Below are 24,738 nucleotides of genomic sequence, written 5' to 3'. Positions count from 1 at the left end.
AAATATGAAGAAAAAAACTAAAGATTTTTTTATAAAACAAGGTATCCAAAAAGCTAAAGATAAAAGACATTGTTAAGATATTTTAAATACACGTCTTCAAACTCTTTTTAAATTGCACAATATAGGGATAGATGTAAAAGATGATATTGTTAACATTAAAAAAGAAATAAAAACATTTTTAAATGAAAAAGGTAAAGAGATCATTTTTAAAGCTAAAATCAAACATATTGAAAATAATGAAAAATGTACAAGATATTTTTTTAAAAAATCTAATCAAAAAAGAGTCCATATTGAAAAACTAGAAGGAGAAGTGGAGATGAATAAAATTTTATTTAAAGTACAATGTTATTATAGGGAACTTTTTAATGAGAAAAAAATAGATGCTAATTTCATGAACGATGCCTTAAACAAAATAGAACGTGTTTTAGAGAATAATTCTCAATCCTTTCTTTTACAGTCTATCCCAGAGAAGGAAATATTGGATACCATAAACAGTTTTAATTTGGGTAAAGTACCGGGGTCTGATGGCCTGCCAATCGAATTTTATAAGGTTTTTTATGAGGTTTTAAAAGATGATCTTTTATCTCTTTTTACAGATGTTTTTAATACCAAGATTTTACCACAGTCATGGAAAATGGGTGAGGTTTCTCTGCTCTTTAAAAAAGGTGATAAAGAGGATATTAGGAATTGGAGACCAATAACCCTTTTAAACGCTGATTATAAAATAATGGCTAAAATATGTGCAAACAGACTAAAAAATGTTATAGATAAATTAATACATAATAATCAAGTGTGTGGTATACCGGGTAGAAACATGTGGGAAAATTTAAACCTCATAAAAGATATAATAGAAGATGCTAAAATAAGGAAAAGTAATTTAGCAATTTTAACAATAGACTTTGAAAAAGCATTTGACAGAGTCTCGCACTGTTTTTTATTTAATCTTTTAAATAAAATGGGCATACCAGAAGGTTTTTTAACGTCACTCAAAGCCTTTTATAATGACTGTTTTAGCAAAATTTTAATTAATGGTTTTAAGACTGAAATGGTTCCCTTAAAATCTGGTGTGAAGCAGGGTTGCCCCCTATCACCCCTTTTATTTATTTGTGCACTAGAGCCACTTTTATGTGTCATAAGAGGTGATAAACAGATCCGTGGGATAAAGCTCCCCGGAGGAAATGGTCTTGAAGCTAAAGTAGTCAGTTATATGGATGATGTAGCAGTGACATGTCAAGATAGCCTGGCACTTAAAAAAACTTTAACACAAATTAACTATTTCTGTTGTGCTTCTGGTTTTAAAGTGAATTTTAACAAGTGCGAGATTTTAAAAGTCGGCAAGCTGGATACAAGAGACATAAAGGTACCGGTAGTAGAAAAAGTAAAAATTTTAGGTGTGTATTTTAATGAATTAAATAATGGAAACGAAAGCTGGGAGCTAACAATGCAAAAGGTGAACCAAAAATTATGTGTATGGAGACTAAGAGACCTTACAATGGAAGGAAAAGTGCTGATTTTAAAGATGGTGATTTTACCTTTGCTTTTATATTTAAGTTTAGTGTTCCCACCTAACACACATATAATACGTAAAGTCTCAAAAGTCTGTTACACCTTTTTTTGGAATTCCAAATATGAGAAGTTAAAAAGAGAAATTGTATCTAAACCTAAAGAGAAAGGGGGGAAAAGTTTTACTGATTTTACTGCGTTCCTTTATACAAAATTCTTTTCATTGTGTCTTAAGAATGTTTTTAAAGACAACTATTGGTCGTTCTTTTTGCGCTATAATGTTGGTAATCTCATGAGACACCATGGTTGGTTTGAAACAGATCTTAAACACCCTTATGCTTTTAACCTCCCTATTACTTATTGTATTTTAGAAAAGATTGTTTCTCTTTTTAAATTGTTTGATTTTAGTAGAGATATTCTAATCGATGGGAAAAAACTTACGAGAGTCATTTTAAACAATATTAACATGTGCCAAGTTGGAAATTTTAATGATGATAAATGTAAAGAAATCTGGAGAATTTTATCTTTTTAACTCACAGAAGGACTTATCCTGGAGCTGCATCCACAGTTGCCTTCCGTGCCGGGCTTTCCAACACCGTAGAGGATTTGCAAGCACAGCAAAGTGTCCAAGAGAGGGATGCCACGAAGAGGAGACTGTTTTACATCTTTTATGGACATGTGATTTTTCTAGAAGGATATGGACTAAAATGCTGCCACTTTTAAACAAAATTGCTGCTATAAAAGACTTGGACTATAATATGGTTTTATATGGGTGTTTGGATTGTCCCGGCGAACAAGAGAAACGGAAGGCATGGCAAATAATAAACTGTGTGAAGGCAGCTCTGTGGAAAAATAGGAATATTTTATTATTTAAAAAGGACATTTTATCTTTCGATGATGTTATTGGAATGATTTTAAGTGAAATGTACATCTATCTTTTAATCGATAAACAAAGTGATGAGTTTGCATTCATAAAATGGCATTTTACCGACTGGCATATGTGAAATTGTAAAATTGTAAGTTTTTTATGTTCCCCTGGTTTTAATGCTATGTAACTATGTAACTATGTTAAAACTTGAAACTTAAATAAAATAGAGTTAAAAAAAAATCTGTTCTTATCAGTTTAATATCTGATACGTCCCCTATCTGGGGACCATATATTAAATGGATTTTTGAGAACGGGGGCCGATTTCGAAGCTTGCTTCCGTCGCCCTATGCATTGACCCGATATGGCAGTATCTTCGGGTACAGTGCACCACCCCCTTACAGGGTTAAAAAGAAAGATTCCTACTTTCATTGCTACCTGCTTGCTGGCTAGCCAGCTAGCCAGCCCTGTGGGCCTTGCTGCTGCTGCAGCCAAAAAACAAAAGGTGGTGCTGCTGCTGCTTCTGCTTCTGCTTGTGTCTGGCCGCTGTTGGAGCGTCCAGGCACAGGACTTCTGCTGCTGCTGACTAAATGGCCTCCTTAATTGGATCATTTGAGTAGCCAGCACACCTGTGCAGGTAGGGCATGACATGATAGGCAGCTGCCTTGATAGCGGGTGGGTGCTGAATGTTCCTAATTGACAAAATAAGATTAATGCTTATGAAGAAATATAAAATCTCATCCCTTCCCCAATATCGCGCCACACCCCTACCCCTTAATTCCCTGGTTGAACTTGATGGACATATGTCTTTTTTCGACCGTACTAACTATGTAACTATGTAACATAACATGGGGGGGGGGTCTCCTGGCTGTTCACACAGGTGTGTCATTGCTGTACATTGACCATGCATTGCTTCTGTGGTATTGCAAAGGCAAAGACAAATGCTTCCAGCCATCCATTGCACTAATGGATTGGTCATCAGCTGGCTGTCTATGTCCCGCATCAATATAGACCAAAGTACAGAGGGTTAGGCTATGCTATTGTGCACCTACCTGATGCATCAGAAGGTGCGAGGCCCTTGCTAAATTCTGTGCACAGACTTTGAGATCTATGCTTTAGACTGTATCTAAACCTGCTCCAACATGGACTGACATTCTGGCCTACTTTCAGCCGATGCGACTTGTCTGTCGCTGAACAGTCGCTTTTTATGTATTCAGCACCTATGTATAATGTTGTAAAAATGCTCTAGAAGCTAAAGTCGCAGAAATGTCACACATATTTGGCCTGCAACTTTCTGTGCGACAAATTCAGACAGGAAAAATCAGTATAAATCCTTAGAAAATTATCCCCCAGTGTCTCCATCTGCTGGCGGTATTGAATAAGCATTGCTGCACTGATGGGGTATGCATTAGACGAAAAAAAAGAAGAAAAAGAAGAAGAATACGCCCAGAAAAGAGGCGAAAAGGAGAAAAACGTAAAAAAACTTGAAAAAAAAGTAAGAGGAAGAGAAGGGAAAAAAAGGTGGAAATGGGTTTAAAAGTGATTTCGGCGGAGAAATATATATATATATATATATATATATATATATATATATATATACGCGCACACACACACATATATATAAACGTATTCTCCGTTGAGATATTGCAGCCGCTGCTGTGTCCAGGCCCAGGAGCCTTAGCACTGTGCTGTGATGTCACTCAATACCACTGACATCACTAGGTGTAAACAACATCTCTCCTTTGCTGTGTATGTGACTATGGAGCTGTTTGGTGATGTCGTCTATTATGGCCTTCATAGAAGCAACAGGAGATTGTTGCATCCATCTAGAACCCTCAGAACTACAGTGCTATGATGTCACTCACTTCCACAGGCCTTGCAGAGTGTAAACAACAACAACCCAGCTTTGTTGTGTATGTAACCATAGGGATTTGTGATGTCACCTAGAACCTTCACAGCAGCGACAGCTTTATGAGGAGCATCAGCACTGCTCTGCCTGAGCAGAACCATCACCGCCATAGGTTGTCAAATAACCCGGGTTTAACCCACACAGGTAAGTCCAATGGGGTGCAGGCATGTCCTCTATGCTTACAGCTTCCCGTGGGTGTTGGTTTGATACCGTTTGGGGACAGCCAAGGAGGCATCTGCAGGCAACAAAGGTAGGTGTGTGCTTGTGTGTGTGTTTCCTATGCAGATCCTAAGCCCAGTGTCACATGCAAGTAGGAGGAGTAAGAAGGGTTCCTGGCAAATCCGGGTTATGGATTGCATTTAAAAAGGCCCCGTGGGAGTGCAATGGGCCCCTGTCTTGCTGCTTAGCAATAATGGTATGGGTTTAGGTTCTGCTGTGTGTACTGGTGGTTGACTGCCCCCCAGCCCAGAGTGTGCATGGAAAATTGTCTGGCAGCCTCCCTGACAGCAAGCAGTGATAGTGCCCATGAAGGGGACCTTGTTGGGCCCGCCCCTTTCACGGTTATCGCTTCTCGGCCTTTTGGCTAAGATCAAGTGTAGTATCTGTTCTTATCAGTTTAATATCTGATACGTCCCCTATCTGGGGACCATATATTAAATGGATTTTTGAGAACGGGGGCCGATTTCGAAGCTTGCTTCCGTCGCCCTATGCATTGACCCGATATGGCAGTATCTTCGGGTACAGTGCACCACCCCCTTACAGGGTTAAAAAGAAAGATTCCTACTTTCATTGCTACCTGCTTGCTGGCTAGCCAACTAGCCAGCCCTGTGGGCCTTGCTGCTGCTGCAGCCAAAAAACAAAAGGTGGTGCTGCCGCTGCTTCTGCTGCTTCTGCTTCTGCTTGTGTCTGGCCGCTGTTGGAGCGTCCAGGCACAGGACTTCTGCTGCTGCTGACTAAATGGCCTCCTTAATTGGATCATTTGAGTAGCCAGCACACCTGTGCAGGTAGGGCATGACATGATAGGCAGCTGCCTTGATAGCGGGTGGGTGCTGAATGTTCCTAATTGACAAAATAAGATTAATGCTTATGAAGAAATATAAAATCTCATCCCTTCCCCAATATCGCGCCACACCCCTACCCCTTAATTCCCTGGTTGAACTTGATGGACATATGTCTTTTTTCGACCGTACTAACTATGTAACTATGTAACATAACATGGGGGGGGGGGTCTCCTGGCTGTTCACACAGGTGTGTCATTGCTGTACATTGACCATGCATTGCTTCTGTGGTATTGCAAAGGCAAAGACAAATGCTTCCAGCCATCCATTGCACTAATGGATTGGTCATCAGCTGGCTGTCTATGTCCCGCATCAATATAGACCAAAGTACAGAGGGTTAGGCTATGCTATTGTGCACCTACCTGATGCATCAGAAGGTGCGAGGCCCTTGCTAAATTCTGTGCACAGACTTTGAGATCTATGCTTTAGACTGTATCTAAACCTGCTCCAACATGGACTGACATTCTGGCCTACTTTCAGCCGATGCGACTTGTCTGTCGCTGAACAGTCGCTTTTTATGTATTCAGCACCTATGTATAATGTTGTAAAAATGCTCTAGAAGCTAAAGTCGCAGAAATGTCACACATATTTGGCCTGCAACTTTCTGTGTGACAAATTCAGACAGGAAAAATCAGTATAAATCCTTAGAAAATTATCCCCCAGTGTCTCCATCTGCTGGCGGTATTGAATAAGCATTGCTGCACTGATGGGGTATGCATTAGACGAAAAAAAAGAAGAAAAAGAAGAATAATACGCCCAGAAAAGAGGCGAAAAGGAGAAAAACGTAAAAAAACGTGAAAAAAAAGTAAGAGGAAGAGAAGGGAAAAAAAGGTGGAAATGGGTTTAAAAGTGATTTCGGCGGAGAAATATATATATATATATATATATATATATATATATATATATATATACGCGCACACACACACATATATATAAACGTATTCTCCGTTGAGATATTGCAGCCGCTGCTGTGTCCAGGCCCAGGAGCCTTAGCACTGTGCTGTGATGTCACTCAATACCACTGACATCACTAGGTGTAAACAACATCTCTCCTTTGCTGTGTATGTGACTATGGAGCTGTTTGGTGATGTCGTCTATTATGGCCTTCATAGAAGCAACAGGAGATTGTTGCATCCATCTAGAACCCTCAGAACTACAGTGCTATGATGTCACTCACTTCCACAGGCCTTGCAGAGTGTAAACAACAACAACCCAGCTTTGTTGTGTATGTAACCATAGGGATTTGTGATGTCACCTAGAACCTTCACAGCAGCGACAGCTTTATGAGGAGCATCAGCACTGCTCTGCCTGAGCAGAACCATCACCGCCATAGGTTGTCAAATAACCCGGGTTTAACCCACACAGGTAAGTCCAATGGGGTGCAGGCATGTCCTCTATGCTTACAGCTTCCCGTGGGTGTTGGTTTGATACCGTTTGGGGACAGCCAAGGAGGCATCTGCAGGCAACAAAGGTAGGTGTGTGCTTGTGTGTGTGTTTCCTATGCAGATCCTAAGCCCAGTGTCACATGCAAGTAGGAGGAGTAAGAAGGGTTCCTGGCAAATCCGGGTTATGGATTGCATTTAAAAAGGCCCCGTGGGAGTGCAATGGGCCCCTGTCTTGCTGCTTAGCAATAATGGTATGGGTTTAGGTTCTGCTGTGTGTACTGGTGGTTGACTGCCCCCCAGCCCAGAGTGTGCATGGAAAATTGTCTGGCAGCCTCCCTGACAGCAAGCAGTGATAGTGCCCATGAAGGGGACCTTGTTGGGCCCGCCCCTTTCACGGTTATCGCTTCTCGGCCTTTTGGCTAAGGTATAGGGATATACCTTGGCTGATCCGGTTCCTGCTTTTGTGGGTGCTCTGAGACCCCCCTCCTCGGCCCTGGGACATCGCCCTTCGTTGGGCTTAAGTCCCTTGCTGCTATTGGGGAGGGGGCCCACCTCAGTGTAGAGTTGCGATCCCCCTTTGCCTTAGGGACCTAGTGTCTCTTTGGTGCGCTTGATTGTGAGCATGGCGTCAGCCAGTGACGGAGATCCAGGCATGGTACCATCTTATGCCAAGCTCAAGAACTCAGTACGTATATCGTACTTGGAGGACCAGAGAAAGAACCGGGACCTGAAGTACATCGTGGAGCAAGTTCTGCTGGGCGTCTTTGGATTAAGGAAGCATGAGATATTATCCATCCAAGATTATCCGAAAAGAGGAGTATACGATGTTACTTTTACGGAAGGAGGTATTTACAAGGACTTTGTTATACAGATGAAGAAGGTAAGCGGAGATTTCCGCTTGAGTGGAATAAGAATTGTTGAGCACTTTCCCGATGAACTTATGCTTTTAGTTATAAAAATGTACTCTCCATACGTTAAAGAAGATGAAATTGTTGTGTTTTTAAGGAATTTTTGTAAAAAAATTATAAATAGAGGGAAAGTGATGAATGAGTGTGGAATATGGTCCTCTAAGTGGAAGTTTCTGGTTGAGTTCAAAGAAGATCTATTACTCCCAGGACGAAAGGTTATGCCTCCAGCTCGGTTCAAGTTAGGAAATGTAAATGGTGACGTGTTTTTCCCAGGAATGCCCAATTTCTGCAGAGCTTGTAGAAGATATGGACATGATAAAAACGTATGTGAGAGTACATGTACAAATTGTGGCAGCACTGAGCACTCCTCCAGAGAATGCACAAAAGAAAAGAAATGCAGTTTATGTTACAGAGTTGACCATTTGTATGCTTCTTGTCCTCACAGAAACAAAGAGAAACAACAGAGAAGCCAGCCAGACCCCCGTCATATGAACAGAGAAGACAGCAAACCAGAAGAAAACCCAACTGATCCACATGGTGAGTCTGCTACCTCTGATGAAGATGGATATGAGAAACCCTCCAGCATGAAGGTAAGAAGAAAGGAGAAGAAAGCATGGCAGACAGGAGCTCCTCTCTCGCAGCAGAGGGGTAGTAACCTGGATGAAGCTGTCAGCAAGCCTCAGAGTGCCCCCCTGAGGAAGCCAGAAAATGTTGGGGCTAAGAGAAGAAAGACCGGAACAGGAAGAGAAGAGGCGTTTGTGGAAGAAGAGGGGGGGGGTAGGGATGCCATCAGGTGTTCCAGCCCCCTCCCCAAGTGAAACAGGCAACTCGTCCATGGTTCCCGACACGGTGGAAGTCGTTGTGCCCGACCGGCTGCCCGGGGTGGCTCCGACAGGTCATCCCGGGGAGGAGATGGACACTGGGCAAGGTGACGGAGACGGGACAACCCCTGTTCCGGCGAAGAGGAATCCTCTCCTTAGTCCCCTACCGGAGGATCTTCAGGAGGAGGTAATGGAGGAGTCAGACGGTAGCAGCTCACCGGAATCTCTGGTGACAGTGAGATCAGAAGGGGAAAATGATAGTTTTGGGGGTCTGGCTGATGAGGATGAGATAGAATGTGCACAAAGATATTGAAAGTGGTCTCTCTGTAACCTTTAATGATGGCGCTCCATGGACTCTCCCTCAATGTGAGGGGCCTTAAGACACACGCAAGAAGAACTGCTATTTTTAATTTTTTATCCTTTTTGTCTGCATCAGTTTTCTTCTTACAGGAATGTGGCATCCCTCACCAAGCATCATACAAGAAATATGAAGAAGACTGGAAGCATGGCCCCTCAGTGTGGTCAGGGTCCAACGTATCTAAATCTGGAGGAGTTGCTATACTTTTTAAGGGTAATATTAATATCATTTTTAAGCAAGAGATTTTACCAGGAAGGATTTTATTAGTTAAAGCTTTTATAAATGGTTTTACATGGCAGTTTTTAAACTTTTATGGTTCACCTGATAAAAAAGAAAGAGAAGAGATGTTAGAGATTTTACCTCTTTTTATTAATGATTCTTATCCTTTGATTTTAGCTGGGGATTTTAATTGTGTTTTAAGAGGTGAGAAAAGATATTCTCGAGCTACTAGTAGAAATTATGATAAGACATCTAACATTTTAAAAAATATTACTTTAGATTTTAGGCTTATAGATGTTTTTAAAAAATGTAATCCAAATTTACCTGATACTGAAGGCATTACATGGAGTAATGTGAATTGTAGCTCGAGGATTGATTTTATCTTCTCTTCTCAAAATGTTTTACCTGCCAAATGTGAGCTTTTAACTAATATATTTTCTGATCATAAATGTCTTCTATTTGTTTTAAATCCTGTTCCTGGTTTTAAGAGGGGTATTGGTTCATGGAAATTGAACATATCTCTTTTAGAAGATAAAATAATCTTAACAGAATACGCCAATTTTTATAATAAATGTAAAAATAATAGAGACCCAAATATAGATATAAAAGTATGGTGGGAAAATATGAAGAAAAAAACTAAAGATTTTTTTATAAAACAAGGTATCCAAAAAGCTAAAGATAAAAGACATTGTTAAGATATTTTAAATACACGTCTTCAAACTCTTTTTAAATTGCACAATATAGGGATAGATGTAAAAGATGATATTGTTAACATTAAAAAAGAAATAAAAACATTTTTAAATGAAAAAGGTAAAGAGATCATTTTTAAAGCTAAAATCAAACATATTGAAAATAATGAAAAATGTACAAGATATTTTTTTAAAAAATCTAATCAAAAAAGAGTCCATATTGAAAAACTAGAAGGAGAAGTGGAGATGAATAAAATTTTATTTAAAGTACAATGTTATTATAGGGAACTTTTTAATGAGAAAAAAATAGATGCTAATTTCATGAACGATGCCTTAAACAAAATAGAACGTGTTTTAGAGAATAATTCTCAATCCTTTCTTTTACAGTCTATCCCAGAGAAGGAAATATTGGATACCATAAACAGTTTTAATTTGGGTAAAGTACCGGGGTCTGATGGCCTGCCAATCGAATTTTATAAGGTTTTTTATGAGGTTTTAAAAGATGATCTTTTATCTCTTTTTACAGATGTTTTTAATACCAAGATTTTACCACAGTCATGGAAAATGGGTGAGGTTTCTCTGCTCTTTAAAAAAGGTGATAAAGAGGATATTAGGAATTGGAGACCAATAACCCTTTTAAACGCTGATTATAAAATAATGGCTAAAATATGTGCAAACAGACTAAAAAATGTTATAGATAAATTAATACATAATAATCAAGTGTGTGGTATACCGGGTAGAAACATGTGGGAAAATTTAAACCTCATAAAAGATATAATAGAAGATGCTAAAATAAGGAAAAGTAATTTAGCAATTTTAACAATAGACTTTGAAAAAGCATTTGACAGAGTCTCGCACTGTTTTTTATTTAATGTTTTAAATAAAATGGGCATACCAGAAGGTTTTTTAACGTCACTCAAAGCCTTTTATAATGACTGTTTTAGCAAAATTTTAATTAATGGTTTTAAGACTGAAATGGTTCCTTTAAAATCTGGTGTGAAGCAGGGTTGCCCCCTATCACCCCTTTTATTTATTTGTGCACTAGAGCCACTTTTATGTGTCATAAGAGGTGATAAACAGATCCGTGGGATAAGGCTCCCCGGAGGAAATGGTCTTGAAGCTAAAGTAGTCAGTTATATGGATGATGTAGCAGTGACATGTCAAGATAGCCTGGCACTTAAAAAAACTTTAACACAAATTAACTATTTCTGTTGTGCTTCTGGTTTTAAAGTGAATTTTAACAAGTGCAAGATTTTAAAAGTCGGCAAGCTGGATACAAGAGACATAAAGGTACCGGTAGTAGAAAAAGTAAAAATTTTAGGTGTGTATTTTAATGAATTAAATAATGGAAACGAAAGCTGGGAGCTAACAATGCAAAAGGTGAACCAAAAATTATGTGTATGGAGACTAAGAGACCTTACAATGGAGGGAAAAGTGCTGATTTTAAAGATGGTGATTTTACCTTTGCTTTTATATTTAAGTTTAGTGTTCCCACCTAACACACATATAATACGTAAAGTCTCAAAAGTCTGTTACACCTTTTTTTGGAATTCCAAATATGAGAAATTAAAAAGAGAAATTGTATCTAAACCTAAAGAGAAAGGGGGGAAAAGTTTTACTGATTTTACTGCGTTCCTTTATACAAAATTCTTTTCATTGTGTCTTAAGAATGTTTTTAAAGACAACTATTGGTCGTTCTTTTTGCGCTATAATGTTGGTAATCTCATGAGACACCATGGTTGGTTTGAAACAGATCTTAAACACCCTTATGCTTTTAACCTCCCTATTACTTATTGTATTTTAGAAAAGATTGTTTCTCTTTTTAAACTGTTTGATTTTAGTAAAGATATTCTAATCGATGGGAAAAAACTTACGAGAGTCATTTTAAACAATATTAACATGTGCCAAGTTGGAAATTTTAATGATGATAAATGTAAAGAAATCTGGAGAATTGTGAACTCATTTTATCTTTTTAACTCACAGAAGGACTTATCCTGGAGCTGCATCCACAGTTGCCTTCCGTGCCGGGCTTTCCAACACCGTAGAGGATTTGCAAGCACAGCAAAGTGTCCAAGAGAGGGATGCCACGAAGAGGAGACTGTTTTACATCTTTTATGGACATGTGATTTTTCTAGAAGGATATGGACTAAAATGCTGCCACTTTTAAACAAAATTGCTGCTATAAAAGACTTGGACTATAATATGGTTTTATATGGGTGTTTGGATTGTCCCGGCGAACAAGAGAAACAGAAGGCATGGCAAATAATAAACTGTGTGAAGGCAGCTCTGTGGAAAAATAGGAATATTTTATTATTTAAAAAGGACATTTTATCTTTCGATGATGTTATTGGAATGATTTTAAGTGAAATGTACATCTATCTTTTAATCGATAAACAAAGTTATGAGTTTGCATTCTTAAAATGGCATTTTACCGACTGGCATATGTGAAATTGTAAAATTGTAAGTTTTTTATGTTCCCCTGGTTTTAATGCTATGTAACTATGTAACTATGTTAAAACTTGAAACTTAAATAAAATAGGTGTGTACCTGTGAAGGTGCAGCCAAGTTAAAAAAAAAAAATCTGTTCTTATCAGTTTAATATCTGATACGTCCCCTATCTGGGGACCATACATTAAATGGATTTTTGAGAACGGGGGCCGATTTCGAAGCTTGCTTCCGTCGCCCTATGCATTGACCCGATATGGCAGTATCTTCGGGTACAGTGCACCACCCCCTTACAGGGTTAAAAAGAAAGATTCCTACTTTCATTGCTACCTGCTTGCTGGCTAGCCAGCTAGCCAGCCCTGTGGGCCTTGCTGCTGCTGCAGCCAAAAAACAAAAGGTGGTGCTGCTGCTGCTTCTGCTGCTTCTGCTTCTGCTTGTGTCTGGCCGCTGTTGGAGCGTCCAGGCACAGGACTTCTGCTGCTGCTGACTAAATGGCCTCCTTAATTGGATCATTTGAGTAGCCAGCACACCTGTGCAGGTAGGGCATGACATGATAGGCAGCTGCCTTGATAGCGGGTGGGTGCTGAATGTTCCTAATTGACAAAATAAGATTAATGCTTATGAAGAAATATAAAATCTCATCCCTTCCCCAATATCGCGCCACACCCCTACCCCTTAATTCCCTGGTTGAACTTGATGGACATATGTCTTTTTTCGACCGTACTAACTATGTAACTATGTAACATAACATGGGGGGGGGTCTCCTGGCTGTTCACACAGGTGTGTCATTGCTGTACATTGACCATGCATTGCTTCTGTGGTATTGCAAAGGCAAAGACAAATGCTTCCAGCCATCCATTGCACTAATGGATTGGTCATCAGCTGGTTGTCTATGTCCCGCATCAATATAGACCAAAGTACAGAGGGTTAGGCTATGCTATTGTGCACCTACCTGATGCATCAGAAGGTGCGAGGCCCTTGCTAAATTCTGTGCACAGACTTTGAGATCTATGCTTTAGACTGTATCTAAACCTGCTCCAACATGGACTGACATTCTGGCCTACTTTCAGCCGATGCGACTTGTCTGTCGCTGAACAGTCGCTTTTTATGTATTCAGCACCTATGTATAATGTTGTAAAAATGCTCTAGAAGCTAAAGTCGCAGAAATGTCACACATATTTGGCCTGCAACTTTCTGTGCGACAAATTCAGACAGGAAAAATCTGTATAAATCCTTAGAAAATTATCCCCCAGTGTCTCCATCTGCTGGCGGTATTGAATAAGCATTGCTGCACTGATGGGGTATGCATTAGACGAAAAAAAAGAAGAAAAAGAAGAATAATACGCCCAGAAAAGAGGCGAAAAGGAGAAAAACGTAAAAAAACGTGAAAAAAAAGTAAGAGGAAGAGAAGGGAAAAAAAGGTGGAAATGGGTTTAAAAGTGATTTCGGCGGAGAAATATATATATATATATATATATATATATATATATATATATATATATATACGCGCACACACACACATATATATAAACGTATTCTCCGTTGAGATATTGCAGCCGCTGCTGTGTCCAGGCCCAGGAGCCTTAGCACTGTGCTGTGATGTCACTCAATACCACTGACATCACTAGGTGTAAACAACATCTCTCCTTTGCTGTGTATGTGACTATGGAGCTGTTTGGTGATGTCGTCTATTATGGCCTTCATAGAAGCAACAGGAGATTGTTGCATCCATCTAGAACCCTCAGAACTACAGTGCTATGATGTCACTCACTTCCACAGGCCTTGCAGAGTGTAAACAACAACAACCCAGCTTTGTTGTGTATGTAACCATAGGGATTTGTGATGTCACCTAGAACCTTCACAGCAGCGACAGCTTTATGAGGAGCATCAGCACTGCTCTGCCTGAGCAGAACCATCACCGCCATAGGTTGTCAAATAACCCGGATTTAACCCACACAGGTAAGTCCAATGGGGTGCAGGCATGTCCTCTATGCTTACAGCTTCCCGTGGGTGTTGGTTTGATACCGTTTGGGGACAGCCAAGGAGGCATCTGCAGGCAACAAAGGTAGGTGTGTGCTTGTGTGTGTGTTTCCTATGCAGATCCTAAGCCCAGTGTCACATGCAAGTAGGAGGAGTAAGAAGGGTTCCTGGCAAATCCGGGTTATGGATTGCATTTAAAAAGGCCCCGTGGGAGTGCAATGGGCCCCTGTCTTGCTGCTTAGCAATAATGGTATGGGTTTAGGTTCTGCTGTGTGTACTGGTGGTTGACTGCCCCCCAGCCCAGAGTGTGCATGGAAAATTGTCTGGCAGCCTCCCTGACAGCAAGCAGTGATAGTGCCCATGAAGGGGACCTTGTTGGGCCCGCCCCTTTCACGGTTATCGCTTCTCGGCCTTTTGGCTAAGATCAAGTGTAGTATCTGTTCTTATCAGTTTAATATCTGATACGTCCCCTATCTGGGGACCATATATTAAATGGATTTTTGAGAACGGGGGCCGATTTCGAAGCTTGCTTCCGTCGCCCTATGCATTGACCCGATATGGCAGTATCTTCGGGTACAGTGCACCACCCCCTTACAGGGTTAAAAAGAAAGATTCCTACTTTCATTGCTACCTGCTTGCTGGCTAGCCAGCTAGCCAGCCCTGTGGGCCTTGCTGCTGCTGCAGCCAAAAAACAAAAGGTGGTGCTGCTGCTGCTTCTGCTGCTTCTGCTTCTGCTTGTGTCTGGCCGCTGTTGGAGCGTCCAGGCACAGGACTTCTGCTGCTGCTGACTAAATGGCCTCCTTAATTGGATCATTTGAGTAGCCAGCACACCTGTGCAGGTAGGGCATGACATGATAGGCAGCTGCCTTGATAGCGGGTGGGTGCTGAATGTTCCTAATTGACAAAATAAGATTAATGCTTATGAAGAAATATAAAATCTCATCCCTTCCCCAATATCGCGCCACACCCCTACCCCTTAATTCCCTGGTTGAACTTGATGGACATATGTCTTTTTTCGACCGTACTAACTATGTAACTATGTAACATAACATGGGGGGGGGTCTCCTGGCTGTTCACACAGGTGTGTCATTGCTGTACATTGACCATGCATTGCTTCTGTGGTATTGCAAAGGCAAAGACAAATGCTTCCAGCCATCCATTGCACTAATGGATTGGTCATCAGCTGGCTGTCTATGTCCCGCATCAATATAGACCAAAGTACAGAGGGTTAGGCTATGCTATTGTGCACCTACCTGATGCATCAGAAGGTGCGAGGCCCTTGCTAAATTCTGTGCACAGACTTTGAGATCTATGCTTTAGACTGTATCTAAACCTGCTCCAACATGGACTGACATTCTGGCCTACTTTCAGCCGATGCGACTTGTCTGTCGCTGAACAGTCGCTTTTTATGTATTCAGCACCTATGTATAATGTTGTAAAAATGCTCTAGAAGCTAAAGTCGCAGAAATGTCACACATATTTGGCCTGCAACTTTCTGTGCGACAAATTCAGACAGGAAAAATCAGTATAAATCCTTAGAAAATTATCCCCCAGTGTCTCCATCTGCTGGCGGTATTGAATAAGCATTGCTGCACTGATGGGGTATGCATTAGACGAAAAAAGAAGAAGAAAAAGAAGAATAATACGCCCAGAAAAGAGGCGAAAAGGAGAAAAACGTAAAAAAACTTGAAAAAAAAGTAAGAGGAAGAGAAGGGAAAAAAAGGTGGAAATGGGTTTAAAAGTGATTTCGGCGGAGAAATATATATATATATATATATATATATATATATATGCGCACACACACACATATATATAAACGTATTCTCCGTTGAGATATTGCAGCCGCTGCTGTGTCCAGGCCCAGGAGCCTTAGCACTGTGCTGTGATGTCACTCAATACCACTGACATCACTAGGTGTAAACAACATCTCTCCTTTGCTGTGTATGTGACTATGGAGCTGTTTGGTGATGTCGTCTATTACGGCCTTCATAGAAGCAACAGGAGATTGTTGCATCCATCTAGAACCCTCAGAACTACAGTGCTATGATGTCACTCACTTCCACAGGCCTTGCAGAGTGTAAACAACAACAACCCAGCTTTGTTGTGTATGTAACCATAGGGATTGTGATGACACCTAGAACCTTCACAGCAGCGACAGCTTTATGAGGAGCATCAGCACTGCTCTGCCTGAGCAGAACCATCACCGCCATAGGTTGTCAAATAACCCGGATTTAACCCACACAGGTAAGTCCAATGGGGTGCAGGCATGTCCTCTATGCTTACAGCTTCCCGTGGGTGATGGTTTGATACCGTTTGGGGACAGCCAAGGAGGCATCTGCAGGCAACAAAGGTAGGTGTGTGCTTGTGTGTGTGTTTCCTATGCAGATCCTAAGCCCAGTGTCACATGCAAGTAGGAGGAGTAAGAAGGGTTCCTGGCAAATCCGGGTTATGGATTGCATTTAAAAAGGCCCCGTGGGAGTGCAATGGGCCCCTGTCTTGCTGCTTAGCAATAATGGTATGGGTTTAGGTTCTGCTGTGTGTACTGGTGGTTGACTGCCCCCCAGCCCAGAGTGTGCATGGAAAATTGTCTGGCAGCCTCCCTGACAGCAAGCAGTGATAGTGCCCATGAAGGGGACCTTGTTGGGCCCGCCCCTTTCACGGTTATCGCTTCTCGGCCTTTTGGCTAAGATCGGGGTTTATTGCCTCGGTCGGCGCTGAGGGTGCGAGTGAACTGCGCCGCGACTAGCTGCGTAGGTGATCAAGACTGTGGTACTCGTTACCGACAGATTTGGAAAGATGGCTGGATCCAACATGTCTGCAGTGGAGAAGACCGTACGCATCAAGGTGCTAACCACGGATCGTCTAAGAAACAGCATTGAATACATCGGCCATACCATTGTGGAGCGACTGGCAGGATTTTCCTTGAGCGACCTCTTTTGTGTCCAGGAGAACAAGCGCCAAGGTATTTATGACGTGTCCTTCTTATATGATGCTGACTGCCAGAACTTTTATGAGTGCTTAAAACGGAACAGTGGAAGTGAGGTTTTGCGGGATGTGTCCTTTTATCCCCTTTTTGAAATGGGGACAAAGACTTTGTTTATCCACATGTACAATCCGTTTGTTGATGTCTCTATGATTAAGAACTTCTTGAGCATCTATTGTGAGTCTATTGCTGGTGGTACTAAGCAGACAAGCAGCATTGGTGTATTTAATGGCACGTATAAGTTCTTTGTGAAGTTGCGGCTTGATGGAGATTGCATTGGAGGCGTTAAGCACCCTCCGGCGAACTTTACCATTGCTGGTTTCAGAGGTTATCTCTATTACTACGGACAGCCATCTTTCTGTAGAAATTGTCTATTGTTTGGACATGTGAAGGAGGCCTGCCCTGGCAGTAAGAAATGCAGGAACTGTAAGCAACCGGGGCATGAGGCGGGTGCATGTCCACACCCGAGGACCTGTGACCTATGTGGGGAAGCTGGCCATGTGTACAAGAACTGTCCAGTGTTGAAGAGGAGGGAGGAGGAGAGGAGAATGGAAGAGGAAATGGTGGAGAGGAGGAGGGCAGCTGCAGCTGCGGCTGCAGTGGTTCCTGCAAGAGAGAGCGTTATTATTGGAGAGGTACAGAGTCCTGTGGTGGTAGAGGAGCAAGTGAAGGTGGTGGAGGAGCAAGTGGTGGTGGAGGAGGAGCAAATGGCGGTGCAAGTGGAAGAAGGGGAGATTGAGGATGCTCCCAGTCCCCCGGCTGAGGAGTCGCCGCAAATTGAAGAGTGGTCTTCTTCTGAGGGTGAAGACCGTGAGGAGAGACATAGAGAGAGAGAGGATGACTTTGATCTTTTTCGTCCCCCCAAGAAGACGGCCAGGAAGCTTTCTGGTGGACAGATGGAGTCGACGCTGGTGGCTACGGACAATCGGTATCAACCGCTATCTGAGAGCGACATGGATGCGTGCTCTGCGGGAGAAGCTTCTCCCACACCGCTGAGGAAAGCTACCTAAATAACTTTCTTCTTTTCTGTCAAATTCTTCCTTAGGGTTGTTAAGATGGTGGTATGTCTTTTTTAGTCGGTTCTATAAACGTTAGAGTCTTTAGAAGTAAAGTCAGAAGGACAGTAATTTTGGAGGACTTGGCAGGGAAAAAAGCGGATATTATTTGTTTGCAGGAATGTGGGCTAAATGATATTCCGGGGAAGGGAGAATGGGCTTATGGTCCTGCTGTTTGGTCGGTGTCTGGGCATAATAGGAATGATGGGGTAGGGGTGCTTTTTAAGAGCTTTAAGTTTGAAGTTTGTAGTTATGTGGTAATAGAGGAGGGGAGGTGTATCATGGTGGAGGTTAAGGTGCAGGGGGTTAAATTTAGGTTGATAAATGTGTATGCGCCGGTAAGGAGGGAGGAGCGGGTGGGGTTGTTGGAGGTAATTAAGAGGTTTCTGCCGGGTAAAATACCTTTGGTGTGGGTGGGGGATTTCAACTGTGAAATTGAGGGGAATGTGGATGTATCTGGGAATATTCTTAAAAGTATGGTGTGTGACTTTAAGTTAAAGGATGTGGCTGAAGCGTGTGGAGTGTGTCCTTTGTTAGATACATATTATTCTGATAGTGGAAGTCATAGTTCCAGACTTGATATGTGTTTTGTGTCTAAGGGTGTGTTATGTAAGAATTATATGCAAGAAAAAGTAGGATATTCAGATCATGAGTATGTGTGTTGTGAGTTAGTATTGGATGCAGATTGTGTGAGTGGGAGGGGTGTATGGAAATTAAATGTTAAATTGTTGGAAGTGGAAGGAGTGTATGATAGATATGTTAATAAGTATAGGGGTTGGTGTAAGAAAAAGAATGATTTTCCTGATATATTGTGTTGGTGGGAATGGGTTAAGGGTCAAACAAAAGTTTTCTTTAAAAGAGAGGGATATAAGCGGAATGCTGGGAGGAAGAAGAAGTATGAATGGTTGAATAAAAGATTGGTGTTTCTCAATAAGTTAAAGAAGTATGGCTGGAGTGTGGGTGAGCAGATTGAGGTTGTGAAGAGTGATCTAAAAAATTGGTTGAATGAGAAAGGTAAAGAGTTGATGTATCAAGCAAAACTTGATAAGTTAGAGAAAGATGAGAAATGTTCGAGATATTTCTTTAAAAAAGTTATTGGGAAGAGAGAGGATATGGTAAGAGTGTATGATGATGATGGCTGTCTGGTTAAAGGTAAAGCTGTGTTGGGAGTGGTTAAAAATTTTTATGAAGAGTTGTATGCAGTAAAAGATTGTGAAGAGGACTTGCAGGATGAAGTGTTGAGAGTGCTTGATAAGAGGGTGGATGGTAGTGAATATGGGACTCTGATGAGAGAGATTGGAGAGGAGGAAGTGAAGAGGACTGTGGATAGTATGTCAAGAAATAAAACGCCTGGAGAGGATGGGTTGCCTGTTGAATTTTATGCTTGGATTTGGGATGTTGTGAAGGATGATTTGGTGGAAGTGTATAGGTATATGTGGAGGAAGGAGAGAATGGTGGAAAGTATGAAGAGTGGAGTGGTTGTGTTGATTTATAAGAAAGGTGATGTGAATGATGTGAGGAATTGGAGGCCGATAACTTTGTTGAATGTAGATTATAAGGTGTTTGCTAAAATAATTACAAATAGGATGAGAGATGTGGTTGAGCAGGTGATTGGAGAAGAACAAGTGTGTGGAGTGCCTGGGAGAAGAATAAATGAAAATTTGTGTTTGTTGAGAGATTTGTTATGGGATAGTATGAGTAGGAAACAGGAGGTTAGAGTGATGTCGATAGATTTTGAAAAGGCGTTTGATCGTCTGTCACATAGGTTTTTGTTTAGAGTATTAGTGAGAATGGGATTCCCGGGTGATTTTGTAAATGTTGTAAGGATGCTGTATGATGGAGTATATAGTAAGGTTTTGATAAATGGTTGGATGTCTGAGAAGGTGAAAGTATGTTCTGGTGTAAGGCAGGGTTGTCCGTTGTCCCCTATGGCTTTTATATGTGCTATGGAGCCATTATTAGAGATGTTGCGGCGGGATAAGTGTGTTAGAGGGTTAAAAATTCCAGGGAGTGGTGGGAGAGAAGTCAAAGTTTTGGCCTACATGGATGATGTGTGTATTTTGGGAGAGTCTGTGGCTGTTATGAGAAGGGCAAAGTTACTAGTTGGATTGTTTTGTGGAGCGTCTGGGTTTAAGGTGAATTGGGACAAAAGTGAGTATAAATGTTTTGGTAGTATGCAAGGAAGTGAGGATGTGGGTATGAAGAATATTGAAGGTGGTATTCAGGTTTTAGGTGTTAAAATGGATGAAAGATTGGATGGGAGAGAAAGTTGGGATGATGTAGAGAAGAGAGTGTCCAAAAGATTGAGTCTTTGGAGGTTGAGAGATTTGTCTATGGTTGGGAAAGTGCTGGTTGTGAAAAGTGTAATATTGCCTATTTTATTGTATGTGGCAATAGTGTTTCCGCCAAGTTATATGGTTTTAAGGAAGTTAAAAAGAATTTTGTTTGTGTTTTTTTGGGGTACAAAAGTGGAAAGAGTGAGGAGAGAAGTTGTGATGAAGGATGGTAGTAAGGGTGGAATGGGATTTCCAAATCTAGATGTGTATTTGGGGGTGAATGTGGTGTTTGCGGTTAGAAGGATGATGAGAGGAGAAAAGAATTTTGCATGTATGTTGAGATATTTAGGTGGGCGTGTGTTATGCAAATTAGGTTGGCTGGAGAGAGATCTGAGAGTGCCTTATGCGTTTGTGTGCCCGAGTTGGTATTTGTATGTGGAAAAGTTTTTGGAGAGTTACAGGTTGATTGGTGTGAGAAAGGAGTTGTTTGAAAGTAAGAAGAATGTGTTTGGGTATGTCGCCGCAAGTGAGGTGGAGTGTCCGATTAATATGGTAAGAGGCCAGGATGTGTCTAAGGTGTGGAAGAGTTTAATGACAGATGGAATATCAAATAGACAGAGAGAGATAGGATGGCAGTGTTTGCATGGAGCCTTACCAGTAAGAGAGTTCCAAAGGAATAGAGGTATAGGAAGGAGTGAAATATGTCCGAGGGAAGATTGTAGTGGGGTTGAAAGTGTGATGCATGTGATTTGGAATTGTGACATGGCTCAGAATGTATGGAGAGGGATAGGTCCGTTGTGTAAGGAGTTGACTGGGATTAATAGGTTGTCATATGAGGTTGTGATGTTTGGTCTTAGTATGATTGGAAGAAAGAATGAAAGGGTGTTGTTTGTGTTGTTGGCGATTGTGAAGGAAGTCTTGTGGGATGTTAGAAATTTATATGTGTTTAAGAGAAAAGATGTGACTGTGGAAGGAAGTTTAAGAATGATTCTGGATAGGTTGTACACCGTTTATTTACGTGATAAAAAGAAATTAGGTGAAATAGATGCAGAGGGGATATGGAAATTTTTGAAGTGGAGACATGTTGTAAGGGTGTAATGGTGATGGTATTTGAATTTGTTTTGAATTTGCTTTGAACAAATAAAGAATGACCTAATGATGAGTTAGACTTTACCATGAGTCAAAAATGACGCGTTATCTAAGTGGTGTTTAGTCTAAACCTGAAGGTTTATAAAAAAAAAAATAAATAAATAAAATAAAAAATCTGTTCTTATCAGTTTAATATCTGATACGTCCCCTATCTGGGGACCATATATTAAATGGATTTTTGAGAACGGGGGCCGATTTCGAAGCTTGCTTCCGTCGCCCTATGCATTGACCCGATATGGCAGTATCTTCGGGTACAGTGCACCACCCCCTTACAGGGTTAAAAAGAAAGATTCCTACTTTCATTGCTACCTGCTTGCTGGCTAGCCAGCTAGCCAGCCCTGTGGGCCTTGCTGCTGCTGCAGCCAAAAAACAAAAGGTGGTGCTGCTGCTGCTTCTGCTGCTTCTGCTTCTGCTTGTGTCTGGCCGCTTTTGGAGCGTCCAGGCACAGGACTTCTGCTGCTGCTGACTAAATGGCCTCCTTAATTGGATCATTTGAGTAGCCAGCACACCTGTGCAGGTAGGGCATGACATGATAGGCAGCTGCCTTGATAGCGGGTGGGTGCTGAATGTTCCTAATTGACAAAATAAGATTAATGCTTATGAAGAAATATAAAATCTCATCCCTTCCCCAATATCGCGCCACACCCCTACCCCTTAATTCCCTGGTTGAACTTGATGGACATATGTCTTTTTTCGACCGTACTAACTATGTAACTATGTAACATAACATGGGGGGGTCTCCTGGCTGTTCACACAGGTGTGTCATTGCTGTACATTGACCATGCATTGCTTCTGTGGTATTGCAAAGGCAAAGACAAATGCTTCCAGCCATCCATTGCACTAATGGATTGGTCATCAGCTGGCTGTCTATGTCCCGCATCAATATAGACCAAAGTACAGAGGGTTAGGCTATGCTATTGTGCACCTACCTGATGCATCAGAAGGTGCGAGGCCCTTGCTAAATTCTGTGCACAGACTTTGAGATCTATGCTTTAGACTGTATCTAAACCTGCTCCAACATGGACTGACATTCTGGCCTACTTTCAGCCGATGCGACTTGTCTGTCGCTGAACAGTCGCTTTTTATGTATTCAGCACCTATGTATAATGTTGTAAAAATGCTCTAGAAGCTAAAGTCGCAGAAATGTCACACATATTTGGCCTGCAACTTTCTGTGCGACAAATTCAGACAGGAAAAATCAGTATAAATCCTTAGAAAATTATCCCCCAGTGTCTCCATCTGCTGGCGGTATTGAATAAGCATTGCTGCACTGATGGGGTATGCATTAGAGGAAAAAAAAGAAGAAAAAGAAGAATAATACGCCCAGAAAAGAGGCGAAAAGGAGAAAAACGTAAAAAAACGTGAAAAAAAAGTAAGAGGAAGAGAAGGGAAAAAAAGGTGGAAATGGGTTTAAAAGTGATTTCGGCGGAGAAATATATATATATATATATATATATATATGTATATATATATACGCGCACACACACACATATATATAAACGTATTCTCCGTTGAGATATTGCAGCCGCTGCTGTGTCCAGGCCCAGGAGCCTTAGCACTGTGCTGTGATGTCACTCAATACCACTGACATCACTAGGTGTAAACAACATCTCACCTTTGCTGTGTATGTGACTATGGAGCTGTTTGGTGATGTCGTCTATTATGGCCTTCATAGAAGCAACAGGAGATTGTTGCATCCATCTAGAACCCTCAGAACTACAGTGCTATGATGTCACTCACTTCCACAAGCCTTGCAGAGTGTAAACAACAACAACCCAGCTTTGTTGTGTATGTAACCATAGGGATTGTGATGTCACCTAGAACCTTCACAGCAGCGACAGCTTTATGAGGAGCATCAGCACTGCTCTGCCTGAGCAGAACCATCACCGCCATAGGTTGTCAAATAACCCGGATTTAACCCACACAGGTAAGTCCAATAGGGTGCAGGCATGTCCTCTATGCTTACAGCTTCCCGTGGGTGTTGGTTTGATACCGTTTGGGGACAGCCAAGGAGGCATCTGCAGGCAACAAAGGTAGGTGTGTGCTTGTGTGTGTGTTTCCTATGCAGATCCTAAGCCCAGTGTCACATGCAAGTAGGAGGAGTAAGAAGGGTTCCTGGCAAATCCGGGTTATGGATTGCATTTAAAAAGGCCCCGTGGGAGTGCAATGGGCCCCTGTCTTGCTGCTTAGCAATAATGGTATGGGTTTAGGTTCTGCTGTGTGTACTGGTGGTTGACTGCCCCCCAGCCCAGAGTGTGCATGGGAAATTGTCTGGCAGCCTCCCTGACAGCAAGCAGTGATAGTGCCCATGAAGGGGACCTTGTTGGGCCCGCCCCTTTCACGGTTATCGCTTCTCGGCCTTTTGGCTAAGATCAAGTGTAGTATCTGTTCTTATCAGTTTTTCATGCCGGTGTACCGTAATGCCGGTATGGGGCTGGTGGGGATGGGTGCTGCATGGAGGATGCAGGTGTACCAGGGCTTTCCGGGGCTGGTTCTGAGGAATCAGCTCGACGGCTGCCCCGATGTGACCTGTTCCCTCCGGGTCTCGCCATGAGGCTGAGAGGGTCTAGAGCCGAGGTACTTTTGTGCCTCGGGGAGTGGTGACCCCGAGGTGCCGAAACTCACTGGGAGGATAGACTCACTGAGTTGAAGCACGGGCACCATAATCTCTTCACCTTGTGACACTCACCTCTTGATTCCCGGCCTTCTGGCTAGGATCAGAGAAATTTTTATAGATCCGGCCGGATGTCCGGGCAGTATATCTGCACACATTCACTTATTTTTTTTTTTTTTTTGTCTCACTGTGTCACTTTTTGCGTGTTGTGTGTTCACAGGATTTGTCAGGATGCGGTAGCCCTTCTGGGTGTCCCTCCTGGCGGTCTAGGGGAGGTGTGTGTGGCCATTAGGTTCCGCACCTCCCTGCAAACACCCCGGGTACTCCTGCTTGGCAGGGTACCTACCGTAATCGGCTCTGCGGGCAGATACCTTGGCTAACGCCAAGGGGGATGCCGGGAGCATTTGTGGTCCCCTAGTAGCTTCGGCGAAAAGGGACATTGAACCTGGAACCTCGCAGGTACCTTTTGGTCCGGAGGCGAAGGGTAAGGTTTGTTGGGGGGCCTCTCTCCTATCGGAGAA

General features: G+C 41.9%; 4 non-coding genes and 2 pseudogenes across 4 annotated transcripts; all 6 read left to right on the top strand.

The window, feature by feature from the left end:
- Positions 1-2,573: 2,573 nt before the first annotated feature.
- LOC130328389 (U2 spliceosomal RNA) lies at positions 2,574-2,764 on the top strand. The gene has a single exon (XR_008872389.1). It is a non-coding gene; the product is annotated as a U2 spliceosomal RNA (small nuclear RNA).
- Positions 2,765-4,840: 2,076 nt separating this feature from the next.
- On the top strand, positions 4,841-5,031 carry LOC130328421 (U2 spliceosomal RNA). Its single transcript, XR_008872408.1, has one exon. It is a non-coding gene; the product is annotated as a U2 spliceosomal RNA (small nuclear RNA).
- Positions 5,032-12,250: 7,219 nt separating this feature from the next.
- Positions 12,251-12,448, top strand: LOC130328397 (U2 spliceosomal RNA). Its single transcript, XR_008872396.1, has one exon. It is a non-coding gene; the product is annotated as a U2 spliceosomal RNA (small nuclear RNA).
- A 2,090-nt stretch (positions 12,449-14,538) lies between these two features.
- Positions 14,539-14,729, top strand: LOC130328352 (U2 spliceosomal RNA). The gene has a single exon (XR_008872362.1). It is a non-coding gene; the product is annotated as a U2 spliceosomal RNA (small nuclear RNA).
- Positions 14,730-21,696: 6,967 nt separating this feature from the next.
- On the top strand, positions 21,697-21,870 carry LOC130328383 (U2 spliceosomal RNA; annotated as a pseudogene).
- Positions 21,871-23,949: 2,079 nt separating this feature from the next.
- LOC130328404 (U2 spliceosomal RNA) lies at positions 23,950-24,059 on the top strand (annotated as a pseudogene).
- Positions 24,060-24,738: the final 679 nt, after the last annotated feature.

The sequence above is a fragment of the Hyla sarda genome, unplaced genomic scaffold, assembly GCF_029499605.1.
Source record: "Hyla sarda isolate aHylSar1 unplaced genomic scaffold, aHylSar1.hap1 scaffold_307, whole genome shotgun sequence".
NCBI classification, from domain to species: domain Eukaryota; kingdom Metazoa; phylum Chordata; class Amphibia; order Anura; family Hylidae; genus Hyla; species Hyla sarda.
The sequence above is the reverse complement of the archived record's forward strand: the minus strand, read 5'-3'. Positions and strand labels throughout refer to the sequence as shown.